The 18,462-nt window shown below is 38.3% G+C and overlaps 1 long non-coding RNA gene across 1 annotated transcript; it reads right to left on the reverse strand.

Moving 5' to 3' along the window:
• Positions 1–1,375: 1,375 nt before the first annotated feature.
• LOC128616086 (uncharacterized) lies at positions 1,376–15,805 on the reverse strand. Its single transcript, XR_008387350.1, has 3 exons — positions 15,785–15,805; positions 3,193–3,230; positions 1,376–1,889 (listed from the first exon to the last, which is right to left on the reverse strand). It is a non-coding gene; the product is annotated as an uncharacterized LOC128616086 (long non-coding RNA).
• Positions 15,806–18,462: the final 2,657 nt, after the last annotated feature.

The raw sequence follows: 18,462 nt of genomic DNA on the forward strand, positions 1-18,462 counted from the left end.
CTAATATTTTTATAAAATAGGAAAGCACAGCTGTCTGTTATTGAAGTATACTGTATATCTGTGTGTTCTGATGAGAAGGCTTCATCAGCAGACAAGACCAGCAGACCAGTGCTTGGTCACAGCACTACCAGTGATACTGGATTTTTGATTTGAATGAGCTGTAAGCCGTAATCATCGAGATTAAAACCAAAAAACGGCTTGAAATATTTCACTTTATGTGTAATGAATCTAGAATCTATGAAAGTTCCACTTTTGAATTAAATTATGGAAAAAAATAACTTTTCCACGATATTCTAATTTTTTGAGATGCTCCTGTATACTTACAATTTATTTACAATGTTTATACATATACAGTAACATAATAGTGGTTATGCACTTGCTACTCAACTGACCATTACTGCAACTACAAGCATTTTGTGAGACTGCGGTTGACTGACTGGTGCTGATACTTTACATTAATTATAAACGCTAAATGAATCATTATAGTTTTTATTTTTCCAAAAAATGTACACTGCATGCACACAACCTAGACTTTTTTGTGTCTCATTTTCACAATAATATGCACACACACAGTTTCACTTACATAATGAAATAAATAGAAGCAATTTGAAAGGGGATTAGTACACTAAATGTCTGATTGTGAGCCACCCCAGTCTCTGTATGAGTAGACTAGCGACACTGGAGAGACACTGCCATTAGACAGGAAAAGAAGGGAGGTGGTGAAGTGGAACAACTGATGAGGTTATGTCTCCGAGGATAGAAAGCCAGTTATGTGACTATACTGTAGATAACGGAGGCCCCCTGGAGGTGAGCTTATGTGGCCTTTGTGAGAAACGTAATACTCCCATGCCTTAGTGAGTAATATTATGTTATCTGTCACCTGGCTAGGATAAATTCCATACTTGTTAGCACTGTAAATATAGAACACCATGCAACTGTTGTGTTTGAGTACATCAGGGATATCACCGCATGAGTCAGAATGGTGTCATATTATTGATTTATTCAGGGATATATAACTTGTATAGCCCTCCCAGATGACATATTGGTCTTATTAAAGATATGTTTGAACCAACACATTTTGACTAATAAAAAAAAAAAATGAGCCCATTGTGTATTATAATATTTGCATAATGTTAATGAGACACTTAGTTCACTAGATTTATCAGGTAATCCCCAACAGCCAGCATTATTATTAATAATAAAGTGAAAAGTGGTCTTTTACTGAATCTATTACTTTTTTTCTGACATGCAAACATTTTTCTGTAACATTTCAAGTTCAAAGAGCCCTTTATTGCTATCACAACCATATACAATTTACAGTAGACAGTGAGATGAAATAACATGCATGTATGACATACTGTACACTGTGTTTATACTGACAGGACATAAGAATAGAAACACATGAAGGGAGGGGTTGATGGGAAACAGTGGGCTTAGTAAGCATAGTGGCAAAAAAAGACAATTTCTTCACTACACCGACTTTACACTAAACACTGGTCTATAGCTGCAACCTGAAATGAAGTGAAGTTTAAAGTGGCAGTGCAGTACCGTGATTGTGAACAAGTGCTATCAAAGTGTCGGTGTGTTGTAAACTGTAAGTCGTAGACAGTGATTCTTGCTCGAACAAAACTACTAAGGTGACATATAAGGAGCAATATAAAGTGGACAAGTGTCCGTGCAGTGGTGGGAAGGGTATTAGCTGGGAGTAGAGCCCAGGGTGATGTGTGTGGTGGGGGGCAGCAGGGTATTCAGGAGTCTGACAGCTTGGGGTTAGATGCTGTTACCCAGTTTGGCAATCCTTTAGCAAATTCTGCAAAACTTTCTGCTGAATGGCAGAGGGGCAAATAGACTGTAGGAGGGATGGGTGGATCATCCACAATGCTGGAGGCCTTGTGGAGGAAGCGTATGTAAAAAAAAAAAAACACAAAAAAAAACAACAAAAACAAAACAAAACAGGTTTGAGTTTTAATGTTTATGTGACATGTTTTTTTTAATGCAGAAGTAATAAAATAAATGTATAAGACAAAATTCATATATAAAAAACAATTAAAGTGCCCAAGACTGAAATATTCAACTCTATAAACTATTATGTGATAACATTTATTATAGTTATTAAAGTGTCTTTTTAAGTATATATATATATATATATATATATATATATATATATATATATATATATATGAGAGAGAGAGAGAGAGAACATGAGAGAGCTGATTATATGCAAGTTAAATAGCATGTTTTGTGCAGTAATTGTGATGATGTGCATAAGAGGTCAACAAAGTCATCATTACAATTCCTTCATCACACATGCACACACACATGCACAAACACACACTGAATATATATATATATAGTGAACCCTTTACAATTTTCTGTGTTTCTGAATAAATTTGACCTCAAATGTGATCAGATCTTCAAGTCCTAAGACTAGATAAAGAGAACCCAATTAAACAAATGACACAAAACATCACAGATTTTACCTTTATTTTAGCAAAATTATCCAAAATTAAATATCTTTGTCAGCTAAAGTATATACACCTCTAGGAGTATGATTTAATTTAAAAGGGTAATTGAAGTCAGGTGATTCAGTGAAGGGGATCAGGCATGAGTTTAGCAGCCCTCCCATATTTCAATAACATAAACTTGGGTCTTTGCTATCAAAGTCTGATCTGAAGTGTGGAATGGAAGTGTGCCATGCCTCAATCAAAGGAGATTCCTGAGGAGCTCAGAAAAAGAGTTATCAATGCTCACCAGGCTGGAAAAGAAACTACTGTGAAGCAGATGATATACAAATTGAGGAAATCCAGCACCACTGTTAATCTCCCAAAGAGTTGTCTTCTAGTAATAACCAGTTACTGAAAGCAAAGGTTCACATACTTTTTCCGACAAAGATATTCAATAAATAAATGTAAAAACTGTCATGTTTTGCGTCATTTGGTTAATTGGGTTCTCTTTATCTAGTTCTAGGACTTATTTTACAGGTCAAGTTTATGCAGAAATACAGAAAATTCTAAAGGGTTCACAAACTTTCCAGCAGCACTGTATATGCAGGCTGAATGAAACAAGTCAGTGATACAAAATCTTCACGTATCAAATCAAATATGTGTCCTGCAGGCCTTGAGTTTGACACATGTGCGCTAAACCAAAAATATTGTCTCTGTGTAAATGGAAATTGTATTCAGTGTTTCTTACCTGATCTCCATCTTTCTTTACAGGAACTGCTTCCGCCGCTGAAAAGAGAAAGGGAGGTTAAAAGCAATTAGAAGAACAAGCTTATGCAAGCCCTTGGACATCAGTTACATCTCTTTTTTTGTTTGTGTTCACAAAAAGCCAAACCAAATGACATTCACCAAACTGCCATCAGTGACATAATGACATAATGTGTTACCATCTGGGGTTATCATTTATCATTAATATCATTTTCTAGAAATAAATGAATGTGCAGTTCTCTGTCCTCTGTCAGATCTAAGGTTAAATGCTGCTAAATAAATCAATATAATTCTACTCTTTCCAACATCCAAACTTAAAATAACATGAGTCTTTAATCCTACCTTAAACACTTAACTCTACCTTCTCCATGTAAAGAGAAAAGGCTGTGGGATATTTTCCTTGTTTTTCTTGTTAATTGGATTATGTTCGTTTTAGTTTTACCCAAATCAATATGATCATGATGACTCGCATATTGTAACTCTGTGACACGTAAAACATGTTACACTGAGAATATGACTGTGACCTTGTTGTGTGAAGAAGTGCTAGGAAGGTGCTCTCTCATCTTGTTCATTCTTATTGTGTATCAGATCAGACCTGACCAAATCTAACCAGATACCAAACATACTCCAGAGACATAGAAACCATGCACTTCATACATTTCCAATACTGCTACAAGCTGGCTCTTGGCTGGCTTCCTAACACCTGATTTTGAATTCTGAAAGATTTCTAACAAAGCCTATGTCTGTATTAAAGGCCTCTTACTGTAAATTGGTTTCACTCTGTGCAATAGGTCTCTCTTTTATTTCCCCTAAGCCCAGTCATTAACATAATTATAATAGTCTGTATGTACTTCCTGATATCTGCAAAAAAGATACCATTAATAAAAATTCAGTGTCTGTGCTGCCATCTAGTTTTAACATTGTGAAATGCATGGGTGTTTATCTCCACCTCTTTTCCACAAGAGGTTTTTCAAGCAGTGTGAATGACTTTGAATCACAGAGGTAAATACAAATGAACTGAACTGAATATTCTCTTGAACTCCTGAACATGGCTGTGGCATTCTCAAGATTTAAACTTGTGACCTCTTGACAATTGCTTTTCTGATTTTGCCATGAGGGAGCGAATAAAGGGTTTCTAACATCTAAATCCCCAAAGCCTAAATACACTACCAGAACAACTTGATGAACACTGAGTTCTGAAATACACTATATGGCTAAACGTATGTGGACACTTGACCACCACACCCATATGTGCTTCTTCCCCAAACCGAAAACTGACCTCAACCCCACTGAACACCTTTGGGTTGAACTGGAACTTGAGCCTCCTCATTATTTTTAGTTTATAATATTTAGTTCATGACCTGGGAGTTATCAAGAACGTAACTGCAGTAAAACAAGAACATCTGATGAACATTGATGGGTAGTGATGTGGACACAGAACAACAGTGTACTGTAGACTACAGTTATAGCAAGGAACTGGTAAAAAAAATAATAAAATCAAACATGTTCTCTTTACACTCTTCATGATTTTCACTGTTGTCAATTTCTGCACACATGCACGTGGTGTCAGAAGTGTACTAAAATGGCTCAAGGGCTTGAACAGATAGATCCCCTTGTTTTTGATGAGCATATCACTGACAGCTGGCATAATTTTAAAAAGGACAAAAAGAATGGTGCATCTACTGCTGTGCTGGGCTTTGATGGGACTGCAGGAAACTGCATCGTCTGTGGCACTGAACACGATCACACCTCAACAGGTCACAGACATTAGCCGGACTGGTTGACCAGTTACTGCAAAATATCTTCCCCACAGCCTATGTCACTTTTTTTTACCATGTGAGACAAGCTCAGTGTTCCGGATGGGCTAATACGCATACTTGGCAGTTATACTTGGCAGTATGAAGAATTTATCTACAGCCTTCATGAATTTCATTGTTGTAAGAAATTACAGTCTGCCTCTAAGCAGATTCCACTCCAAGGTAGAACAAGAACATCCCCCAAAAAGGCTTCATTATAAGGGATAATTCACCTCAGTCTCAGCAACATGTGGATAATAGCACGTGAAGTGACATTCAATCAGAGCAGCAGTGGGACATCAAGAACCATCCATGAACACAGGGGCACGTGACCATAACTACCATTCAGAAAGACATCTGCCAAGACAATCGTATCACCCCACCATTTGGGTTGTCACACCTGTAATGACATCAATGATGTGAGAACGGAAAAGGATCACTTCAATTGTTATCTGTAATTTACATACAAAAAACAGTATAAAATGTCTGAGCTGATATTGTTTGAGGTTCACTTTGACTCCGATGAACCTGAAGTGCTTTATTTACTTTGTCTCTGCTTCGCTGCAATAAAGTTATTCTTCATTGTGCTATTCGACACCCTCATCATTTTTTTTTCTTACACTATCCTACAAAATCTCTCTCTTCTCTCTGATTAATTGTTAATTGCTGGGCTCCTTTTCCTGTAAGTACAGTGGCACCTCTGAGCATTGGGGCCATTTCCACAATCAGTCTTTCTTACCCTGGAGATAGAGCATAAAGAATACTGGAGCTGAGGAAAAGAAAATGAACAAGGCTAAGTCTGGTGGGTTAAAAAGCATATTTAAATGATGACAGCTGTGTAGGGAGAAATTAGTTTTTGAAAAATTGGTTAAATTATTAATTTTTAGTAACCACTTTATCCTAGTCAGGGTTGCAGTGGATCCGTAGCCTATCCCGGGAATTCTGGGCGCAAAGCAGGAATACACCCTGTAGTCTAATGCAAGGCAGTACACAGCCACACACAATTACAAGCTCGTTCACACTTAGATGCAATTTTAGTTTTATCCAAATTGCAGTCAGTATTCTCATTCAACTGTTTCTACACATTCAACATATTTTAAAGCACATTGCTTTAGCTCTGCAAAACAGAAGGTCCTCACAATAGCACTATGGAAAAAATACTATACAAGAAATACACATTTCATCTTAACAAATCAGAAGAAACACTGCATTCCTTACACAATGCTCATACTGCATCCTGGCAAAACACTGGAAATCCACCTGCCGCTGCCAAGCATGCAGAAACAAACTGGGGACAGATCTTTTGGCCTAGAATGTGGAGGTGCCATCATCAACTTTTTGCTTGGTAGAGCAAAGATTCATTGTGTCCAACATTTAAAAAGTACTGACAGATACACATACAACATAAAACTGCGAAAAACAATGTCTTCGATAGTCATGGAGTTGGTTAAGTGTATGTATGGATATGTAGTCCATTTATTTCCATGATGCTAACTCTCTCATAAAAAGACTGGTATCATCCAGAGGAAGCTTACAGAGAGTGGGCAAAGTCCAAGAGGCTATTTTACCACCAGTGCAGACTGAGTCAACAGTTTGAGGGGAAACAGAGTAAGTATGGCTTATTATAATGCTAACACTGCACTCAATATAAAATAGAAATGACATAGTATAAGGGATGTAGGAATGGTATAGAACAGTGTTCCGGGAGATCTATCTTCCTGAAGACTTTAGCTTCAACCATAATGGTGCCCACCTGACCATCTAACCACTGCCCAAAGATGTTCCTGATCAACTAAAACAGGTGTTAGATTTTGTTGGAGGTGAAACCTGCAGGAAAGTAGATCTCAAAGAGGAGGGTTGGAGACCACTAGTCTAGAGAATGAATGTTACAATGAGTAGCACAAGTCACAATGTATTAAGATACACTGAATTCTAGAGACTGAAAATCCCAGGAGAGCAGCAGTTTCTGATATACTCAAACCAGCCCTTCTGGTACAAATGTCCATGCCACAGTTAAAGTCACAGACATGACACTTTTTCTTGTTCTGGTGTTTGATATGAACTTTAACTGAAACTATTGACCTGCTGCCACATGATTAGCTGATTGCATAACTGTATGAATATGCAGGTGTGTATATATATATATATATATAAAAGATAAGATAAAAGAAAGATAAGATAAGAGGTTATTCTTGCCAATAGAATAGAGAGATACCTTGTCTAATAACCAATGACCAATGAATCATAGGGTCTGTAATGTTAGTCTGCTTAACCCCCTTTTTTTTCTCGCTACACATTGAATTAAGACATGTACTGCTTCTCAGGTTTGCTCAGTTCTCCTCATTTAATCATCAGTGGAAACCATGGAAACAGTAGCGGTTGGTAACATAAAGCATGCTGGAAGAGGGGGAGACCTGTAGAGGATTAAATGAGGTCATTTTGTCTTTTTTCCTGTTGGTTGTTGTGAGACAGGACATCACATGTCACTTCAACCATGAATGGTAACGACTTATCAGGGTACCAGAGGATAAGGGTACTGGTGAATTAGTGGTCCTTGAGATGTTGAAAAGCATGAATTACTTTCTGAATTGAATTTAAATTTTCTTTTATGGAGTGAAATGAGGGGAGACTTGGTCACCAGAACGGAAACAATTTCAGCATGGAGGAATCCAGTGAGTCCAGTGACAACAGGGCTGCTTTCCAGGGCATGTATGCTAAGAGGGCTGGTTATGGCGATGGAGACACTCAGAACATAGACAGAGGCTGTACATTTAGCTTGTTTTAACAATCTGTTCCTGAAATGGGGTGACTAAGATGCTTGTTCAAACTGGGGAGATTTTTGCTGTAGGGCTATTTGTTGTGATAAATGGCAGTGGCCAAGTGTAGTGCTCTCTCAATGGTAGAATTCTCTCCCAGACACTGTATTAAGTTGTAGAGTCCAAATAAGGTGATTAAGCATTTTTACCTAGTCTTGACAATAATAAGACCTGTGATTAGAATTGTTTATGAAGACTATATGTTAAGATATTGATGTGGTACCTTGTTATTGTTTGATGATTCTGACACTGTGTTTCATGGTAATAATGATTGTGAAGGATGAAGTTCTACCAATGAGTTTACATTTGTAGACAAATGTTTAGTGTGTACTAGATTCAACACCAGTATATATATATATATATATATATATATATATATATATATATATATATATATATATGGGGTATTAAGGGTGATATTATACTATACAGTAGCAGAATAATGTATTGTTAAATTATAGCAGTCAACAAACATTTTGCCCACTTATTTTTTTCTAAAACTGAAACCTTTGACAACTAATGGTAAAACAAATACAGAAACAAATAGGACAGTCACTGTTCTTTTATTTTGCTCCAATAGTCATAGAGAGGGCGACCATATTTCTATACAAACTGGCACGAAATGCCCAAAAGAAACATGCTTTTATTTATTAACGTGCTTTATGCAGTCATGTGGACTGTGCTTATTGAATTATGATTTTAAATAAAGTGCACAACATTTTAAAAGTGTGCTTTTAAGATTTCAGTGGGTGTCTATTGAATTTACAATTCACTTACAGATGCAAGTGAAAAAAGGTATATACATAAAGCGTCAAACAAGAGCAGCGTGGTGTGCAGGCTTCAATTTGACGCAGCAGTGTGGATTTAAATGCTTGTAAAAGTGGAGCTGAATGAAGTTTATACAATGCGTAGATGCTTTATGTGATGCTACATGTGATGCTTTACACAACACATCTCATTTAAATTGGCCTTAAGAGGACAATAGTTTGTGCGTTTAATTGTGTGTTTGGGTATACAAGCTTTAATTTAATGCAGCAATGTGGTTTTAAATGCTTGTTAAAATGGATCTGAACGAGGTCGATGCAATACTTTACGTGATGCTACACGTGATGCTTCACACAAATTGGCCATAACAGGTCTATATTTATTTGTTAAACCAAACAATTTACATTTCATTGTAGGGTTTTTTTTCTATGTGAGGTGATACACTGAGTTGTAGGCTAGTACAGTTCTAAAAATTAGTCTATACCAAGCACTTTTTCATTTGGTGTATAATTTTATGATATTAGTTAGGTCAATGTATTAGCTTTGAGTTTTTTAATGTATAAAATGTGTATGTATATATATATATATATATATATATATATATATATATATATATATATATATATATATATATATCAATGTAATTTTATTTTATTGTGTGTATATTTTTAACTTCCAGCTCTTATTTTGGTTTGGGTTGACAAAGATATGGAAAGAAACCTGTTTAGACCATCACTAAAGCCTTTTACTATCATTTATTGAGGGGGCATGCTACATCGGGGATGTTCAACTCCACTATGAATTGTAGTATAGGATCAGGGTCTTTCAGAATGAGAGTGCTGATAAATGGTGTAAGTCATGAGGGATGTAAGACATGAGGGATGCAGCTAGTTCTGAATGAAACATCAGTAAAAAATACTGATATGTGTAGCCATTTGGTTTCTGTTATCTCCTTCCCTTATCCATATTTAACACCTGAACAGTCAGGATGTAGCCCAAGAAGAATAGAGTGGTCTAATGGGGTTTACATTTCGCAGGTTTGACAAAGAGGTTAATCTGAGCATTTATCGGACATGCTCTGCATCTGAAGTGGAATAGAAAAGAATGTCATATACAGTCTGCTCCAAAAGTACTGAAACCTTAAGGCCAATTATTTTGTTTGTTCTATACACTGATAAATTTAGGTTTGAGTTCGAAAGATGAATATGCAATGGTCAGGCTTTCAGCTTTTGTTTCCTGATATTTACAGATGTGTTAAACAACTTTTGTTGTCTTGGCACCTTTTGTTTTAACCCACCAATTTTTTAAGAGATAAAAATTTTGTGGCATGTTACTGACAGGTGTTTCTTGTTTCCCAGGTGTGCCCTATTAGACTGAGTTTTTAAATAATTAATCGCTCTGAATGTCTACTTTAGGTTTGAGCCCTGGGTTTCACCTGTGAATACTACATTTGTTGTTTAAAAAGGATAAACCAACATAAAAACCAGAGAGCTGTCTATGTGAGAAAAGCACATCATTTTCAAGCTGAGAAAAGAGGGAAAATTTTTCAGAGCCATTGCACAAGCATTGGGCATAGTCAAAACAACAATTTGGAATGTCGTCAGAAAGAAAGAAACCACTGGTGTACTAACAGCCAGACATGAAACAGGTCAACCAAGGAAAATAGAAGCAGTTGATGACAGAAACACTGTAAGAGCTGTGAAGAAAACCCCAAAAACAACAGTCAGTGACAAGATAAACAACCTCCACAGGGCAGGGGTGAATGTATCACACTGTACCATTCAAAGAAGAGCAGAGCTTTGAGAGCAGAAATATAGAAGCCAAACTACAAGATATAAACCCCTCATATAAGAATCAGTAAGAATCAGAAAGCCAGATTGGAATTTGCAAAGAAATACAGAGATGAGCCACAAAAGTTCTGGACCAAGACAAACCTCTACTAAAGTGATGGAAATGCCAACATGTGGAGAAAGAAAGGATCTGCTCATGATCCAAAACATACGAGCTCATCAGTCTAGCATGGTGGATTTAGTGACATGTCTTGGGCTTACATGGCTTCTTCTGGAATGGGCTCATTAATTTTACTAATCACAAAAGAAGAAGGCAACAGTTTGGTGATGTCTGTCACAAATGTCTTCACCGTATAGAAAAAACAAAAGATTTGGACTTGCTGTTCCAATACTTTCAGAGGAAACGGCATGTGTATAATAATGGAAATTATTGTTATTATGTTTTATTCATTTCTATGCACATCATTGCAAAACAGAAGCAGCAAAGTCCAATAGGCAAATCCCGATGCAAGGCCAAAAATCAGGCACAGTTTATTTATAAAAAATCAGGCAGGCAAACAATCCAGAAATTGCTACACATCAATCTACATGGTAAATGGCCATGTGTAATTACTAAGTAAACTGGATGGAAACCAAAGTAATTTGTAAGAAAGAAAATTATAACAAAAGCATTTTCAGTACTTAAAGCAAGACTTTTGATCTCTCTTGTACATTAAACTAATTTATACTGGTTCAATCCTTTTATTCCACCTTCCTCTTCCACATTGCTCAGTCCTTCCCTCCCACCTTCCTCTCCTCTGACTCATTCTTTGCAGTCTCATTTACTCTGTCAGTCAGTCTCTCTCTTTTACCCTCTCTCTGAACTGTCCTATCTTTCTTCATGTTGGATCATGCACTGAACAGAAGCATGGTTATAAATCATGGTATTGACCAGTCACTTTGGACCATGTGATTGAAGTGTAGACTTTCTGCTTTAATTCAAGGGGTTTAACAAAAATATCGTATTAACTGTTTAGGAATTAGAGCCATTTATTACAGTCCCTCCATTTTCACTGGCTCAAAGGTAATTGGACAATTGACTAATAAGCAGTTTCATCATTATTTCATGACAAATTAAAAAGATAAAAGGTCTGTTGGTTCCAAGTGTTGAAATTGAATTTGGTAGCTGTTCATGGGAACTCTCAATAAGTGGTCCAAAAAGGTATTGATGCAAGTGAAGGAGGCCATCATTAGGCTGAAAACACAAAACAGACCTATCAGAGAGACAGGAGAATCTCTAGAAGTGGTCAAATCAACAATTTGGTACATTCTTAAAAAGAAGGACTGTACTGGTGAGCTCAGCAACACCAAAAAGCCTGGAAGACCACATACAACAACTAAAGTGGGTGATTGGAGAATTCTTTCCATGTTGAAGAAAAACTCTAGCCAAGGGCGCACGTTGGCTTAGTGGTTAGCACATTTGGCTCACATGTTAGCACATTCCCACCACGGCCCTGTGTGTGAGGAATTTGCATGTTCTCCCCATGCTGTGGGGGTTTCCTCCTGGTACTCCGGTTTCCTCCCCCTGTCCAAAGATATGCTAGTCCATAATGTATGAATGGGTGTGTGAATGTATATGTGATTGTGCCTGATGGATTGGCACCCTATCCAGGGTGTACCCTGCCCTGTGCCCGATGGTCCCTGGGATAGGCTCCAGGTTCCCTGTGACCCTGAAGGATAAGCGGTATAGAAAATGGATGGATGGATGGAACATCTAGCCAAGTCAAGTCTGCCCAGTTCATCTTTGGACAGATGAAACCAAGATTAACTTGTACCAGAATGATGGGACTAGAAAGGAAGGGCTCGTGATCCAAAGCATGATCTTTTTGAGGAGGCTCATGTTTTACCAGTGTGTACTAACCAACAATATCTTCTTTGCTGGGGTATGCGGGGGAGGTGGCATTGGGACTTGTGGTGCCAACAAAATGGGCAAGCTTGTGAAAAAGGCCAGCACTATGGTGGGGCTGGAACTGGACAGTGTGGAGGAAGTGACTGAGAAAAGGATGAGAGGGTAGCGGAAAGCTGCCATGGACAATCCTTCTCATCCTCTCTCTGCTGATCTGAGGAGGCTCGGGGGCACGTTCAGCCATAGATTCATCCAGCCAACAAGTCGTCTGGGGATTTAGTGCCATCAGCCATCAGACTCCACAATGCAACAGTACCCAATACCTCCGACTCCATTGACTGAGTCTCACAAACACACACACTCAACTGTTAATTGTCCTTTTACAAACATTGCACATAAATGCTAAGGATATTGCACATGTATATATACAAACAGAACTCTAACATATGTACATACACACTGATCTATTTTATTGTTTCTATTATTATTTCCATTTATCAAATATTATTTTTAAATTATTGCACTTCTGATATCTAGGTATCTATGAAATTCTTTACTTTTCTTTGATGTCACTCTTCCTACTTGTGCTGATATGTTAACTTGAATTTCCCCTATGGAGGATCAATAAAGGTAAATCTTATCTTATCTTATACCACATCATCTGTCAAATATGGTGGAGGAAGTGTTATGGCATGGGCATGTATGGCTGCCAGTGGAACTGGGTCACTGGTGTTTATTGATGATGTGACTGTTGAAAGAAGTAGCAGGATGAATTATGAAGTGTATAGAGCTATACTTTCTTCTCAGATTCAGTCAAATACTGCAAAACTGATCGGACGTCACTTCACAGTACAGATGGATGATCACTGAAAAACATACTGTGAAAGCAACCCAAGAGCTTCTAAAAGCAAAGAAATGGACTGCTCTTAAATGCCCAAGTCAGTCACCTGACCTCAACCCAATTGAGCTGCTATTTACTTACTGAAGACAAAATTGAAGACAGAAATACCCTGTGTGTGTGGTTTTTAAACTAGTTTTTTAGCACAATGTTTTTAATAGTGCATTGTTTATACAAAATCCTTACAAAATAATAGCATTGATTCTTTTTCTGTAATGAGTAAGAAGGTTGCCAAGACTTGTAGAGGGACCTTGGTCTACTATTCATACAGAATTTTTTTAAGCTCTTAGGTTTTTTAGGTTTGCGCATGTGGACTTCCCTTTTCAATTTAGACCACAGCTTTTCAGTAGGGTTTAAACATGGAGACTGAGAAGGTTATTGCAAACAATGAATTTGTAACCCAAATTCATTTGTAACGTGAGTTCAAATCCCAGCACTGCCAAGCTGCCACAGCTGGGCCCTTGAGCAAGGCCCTTAATCTTCAACTGATCAGTTGTATATATAAAAAAAAAATTAGATAAGTCGCTTTGGATAAGGGCATCTGCCAAATTCTGTAAATGTAATGTTTGACTCATTCTTTTGTTGAAAGCTCTATCTATTGCCTGAACCTCAACCAGACAACCAGGCTTTGGGCTAAACAATCATAATACTTCTTCACAAGAGCCCTTTATTACTACTACAAAACAGCCCCAAATTATCAGAGACCCACCACTATATTTTACAGTGGGTACCAGGTTATTTAACATGTATGTAGTCCAAATTTATCAGCAAACATGTTTATGGTATGCATGACCACAACATATGACAACAGTTACAGGCACTGAAGCTTGTAAGATGCTCTAAAGACTGGCAATTTAGAGTTGCCAATCCAACTACCTTACATTCAGGCATCATTGACCTGACCTGACCTGAGCCAAAATGCTAAAAGGTCAAATTCAGTTCTATTCAGTCAAACTGTCAATAAAACTGTGTCATTCCAAGTCATTCCATCAATCCAATCCCTTCAAATAGAAACTCTCACATAGTGCAATATGTAATAAAGTAATGTAATAACAGCCATGCAAGATACATTACTGTATATTGAAAATCCTCTTGCATATACTACATAGTACATAGTAGCACATTGTAGCTGGCCAACCTGACAAGCTCCCAGCTTCTCTACAGGCTCTAATTCAAGTGTTTGTTTTGTACTATCACAAGTACTATGTCTGTAAATTGTAGGACTAAAGCATTATGACTATGCTGAGGTTAGAAAGCCATAAGTTTACAACAGGAATTATGAACAGCTAGAGCAACATGTTAGAAATATAGATTTAATCACAATCACAATACAGTCCCTTTGCAGTCCAATTGCATGTCCATGTGCATGTATATATATATATACAGAGAGAGAGAGAGAAAGAGAGAGAGACAGAGAGATGATTTCTTGCAACAGACCAGACAGTGGACTATTGTATGATAAGCACTTGACCCATATTCTACGCATCAAACCTCCTCTCTTCTCCTTCTCTCACTATAAACCAGATACTAATTATAGCTCATCATGCTAAATATGAGAGCCATGTTTCTCTTTGCAAACAGTAAACCCAGTAAAGTCCAGAGCTGAATGGGCAACTACACCTTCACACTACAGCAGCAACTATGCAGTTCTTTCATGATGCCTTTCTATTATAATGGGCAAAAAAAAAAAAAAAAAAAAACAGCAGAAACTGATGTACTTTGGCTGAAAGGGACAATAGATGAATCAGTCCAATTTTCTGCTCTACTTTGCTACTTCTTCACTGTAGGGTGTCAAGTATACACTGGCCCCTATTTTTCTGAGACAAAAACAGCACTTTGCCGCCAAGCCCCCCCCCCCCCCCCGCGCTGACTCAATGACAATCAAAGGTCAAATATGGCGCCAATTGTTTCATTCCAGCTCAGGCAGTGGCCCAGGTTTGATGTAATAGGTTCGACTCTTTGAATGGCAGCTGTGAATGTCCCTAAAGAATGAGCAGCACTGAATAGTAATGATTTATGCTGAGAATTGCCATCAAATCCTGTTTTCAAATTAGCTCTACTCATTGCAAGTGCTGTTTGATCAAATGCAGGCTAAATGGCATTCACACACACACACACACACAAACTCAACTGCACATAATGCAGATCTCTAAATAAACTTGGTGAGACTTCGAAGATCCATTTCAAACTCACACATGCATGTTTGCTTCCTCTACCACTTTTATGTCTTCTCTCACTCCTTTTATTCATCCTTATCTTCCACACCATAATATCCCATAAGGACTATCTTTCATCTATTCTCCTATCTTCCTTTCTTGCTTCCATCACTGTCTCTACAACACCAGCCCACTCCCGTCCCTGATTCCTGTGTGGCGGTTTAACCCCCTCGTATGAATGCTGAATCCACGACCTTTCAGCTCATCCGTTTTCTCTTGGCATCCCTTCAGGACAATTAGAAATCATAGTCTATCCTCGAAGACAAACAGCCTTTAACCAGAGGGTTTCCATAGAAACACTGACACTTTCCCTGGTCGGTAGGGTGTGTGTGCTAGCATCATCCACTCCACCACCCTGGTTCCTTTTTAAGCCTAATAAAAATGTCATGAAAACAGTAAAGGATCTTACTGATAGTGCGGGAGCCAATGCAGCCCATGGTGTCTTAGTTAGGGCCGGCAAGTAACTGAGAAAGAGGCACCTTTTCAGCAGACATCTCTTTCTTTCTTCTCCCGGTGTCACTGTTGTCCTCTTCTCTGTGTCCCTCTCTCTCTCTTTCTCTCTCTCTCTCTCTGCAAGGCTGCGTGTGAGTGTGTGCCTCTCACACTCTCTCCGTCATCCATGTCTCCTCCCTCTCTCTCCTGCACGCCCACCCTGCTTCGCCCCCCCACCAGCCCCATCCCCATCCCCATCCCCATCCCCCTTTCCCACACCATGTTCAGTGGTATGCTGCCAGATTTTAGTCATTAAGGCAGTAAAGTGTATTTGTGCTGCTAATATATATATATATATATATATATATATATATATATATATATATATATATATAATTGATTCAATCCACTTATTACATCTTTACCACTATCTTTGCTGTGTTATACTATACAGCTGAACTCACATGAGTATGCACTTCACCTTATATTTAGTCTGTTTCTTCTTACTAAAGCTTTCATGTAGAAAAAGAAATTTAATGAAAAAGATCATTATAAACCAACATACTTAAGGCTTGGTTGAAACGTGTAGTCTTCATGGACTGAGGAAAAGAGTATTCTCAGTCATGGTATAAGGCGACTTGGTTGACAATTACAATGCAGACAGTTTCTTTCTGACAACGCAGTACATAATTGGCTCCACCCATCCATTTTGCTTCTCTTGCTACCCTTTCCATTTTTATTTTGCACCATCACATTCTGCAGACTATGGACAACAAGAACTGTCACTCTTCCTCTGTTATTTTCTTCACACGGTAGGGGTGGGCTCTGTAACCTTGAACGCACCCAGTTATGTGCACACAGCATACAGATCTGACCAATTCAGTGTGTGAGCCTACACGGTTTTATTACTCTGAAGAAAACAGAGGTCGGGTGGGGACTAAAATATTAATATATCTGGATGAAGGAGTGAGAAGGAAAGACAGCTATGCAGTAGTAACTTCATTGTCTAACAGTTCCCAAATTACATACAGTATTTTTACTTATTTATATAATGTTTTTTTTTTACAACAGTAAAACAACTGTTGCAAGGCCAACAGTGGCAACACTACACGCTGATCTAATTGATTTAGATTAAATATATTTATTAAATATATTAAATTTTCATTTCATTATTTTGAAAGTAGGGCGCACAGTGGCTTAGTGGTTAGCACGTTTGCCTCACACCGCCAGGGTTGGGGTTTGATTCCCATGGCTCTGTGTGTGCGGAGTTTGCATGTTCTCCCCGTGCTGTGGGGGTTTCCTCTGGGTACTCTGGTTTCCTCCCCCAGTCCAAAGACATGTATGGTAGGCTGATTGGCGTGTCTAAAGTGTCTGTAGTGTGTGAACGTGTGTGTGATTGTGTGCCCTGCGATGGACTGGCACCCTGTCCAGGGTGTACCCCGCCTTGTGCCCGATGCTCCCTGGGATAGGCTCCAGGGTCCCCATGACCCTGAAAAGGAGTAAGTGGTTGAAGATGGATGGATGGATGGATGGATATTTTGAAAGTATCACTCCTTTGCATAATCTATTTTCATGTGCCTCAGACCTTTGCACAGTACTGCATGTTTACCTGGATGATTGACAAATTAAAGACAATAATGAGTGCAGATGCTTCCAGACAGGTGACATGATTTAGCATTTAAAGTCCTACCATGCTCTGCCACATGTACTGTATATGTAAGGAAATACAAAAGTCTTTGGGTCAGTGCAAGATCTAGTTACGTAGAGATGATTCCTAGAGTCAGGTTGTGGTGCATAAGCTCTATCCATCCATTTTCTGTGCTGCTTATCCTACACAGGGTTGCGGGAAGCCTGGAGCCTATCTCAGGGGACTCGGGGCACAATGCGGGGGACACCATGGACGGGGTGCCAATTCATCACAGGGCACAATCACACACACATTCACACACTACAGACAACTTAGAGATGCGGAAACCCCAAAGCACAGGGAGAACATCCAAACTCCGTGCACTGCAGAGGCAGGAATAGAACCCCCAACCCTGGAAGTGTGAGGCATAACCACGTCATTGTAAAGTCTGATGCACATTACAGTGCAGTGGTGCAAAAACCATATGCATTGGTCAACAGAGATGTGGAAACAAGTAAAATAAGCAGATGAGTCATTGTTCACTACAATTTTGACATATGGGGTAGTGTATGTGTGGTGTACACCAAGAGAACAATACAATCCTGAATATTTGACCCATACATTGAGGAGATCCGGTGGGTCTGTTATGCTGTGGAGAGCCTTTTGCTGTGATGGCTTGGGTCCAACTTTACCCTTGTGAAGGCCACTCCAAATCCAAATAAGGTTATATCATAATTGATCATCATTCATGCTTTGGGCATTGTAAATCCATTCAAAAATATAGAATGATATTTGAGGCCAATATAAAGTGAATAATATTTTAAAAACATACAAGTGCAAAATACTAGGGTGTGCTGGATTAAAGGCTATTTTATAAACTATAATGGGTGAAAGGTGGAAGGATATTGAATCCTATTAAATTAAACCAAATTTGCGGTGATTAATGTGAAGATTACAACTATTTATCAATATACTAGACTCATACTGAATGTTTATTTCAGTGGTTGTCATCTTCTCATCCATACATC

Source organism: Ictalurus furcatus, chromosome 12 (assembly GCF_023375685.1).
Source record: "Ictalurus furcatus strain D&B chromosome 12, Billie_1.0, whole genome shotgun sequence".
NCBI lineage: Eukaryota > Metazoa > Chordata > Actinopteri > Siluriformes > Ictaluridae > Ictalurus > Ictalurus furcatus.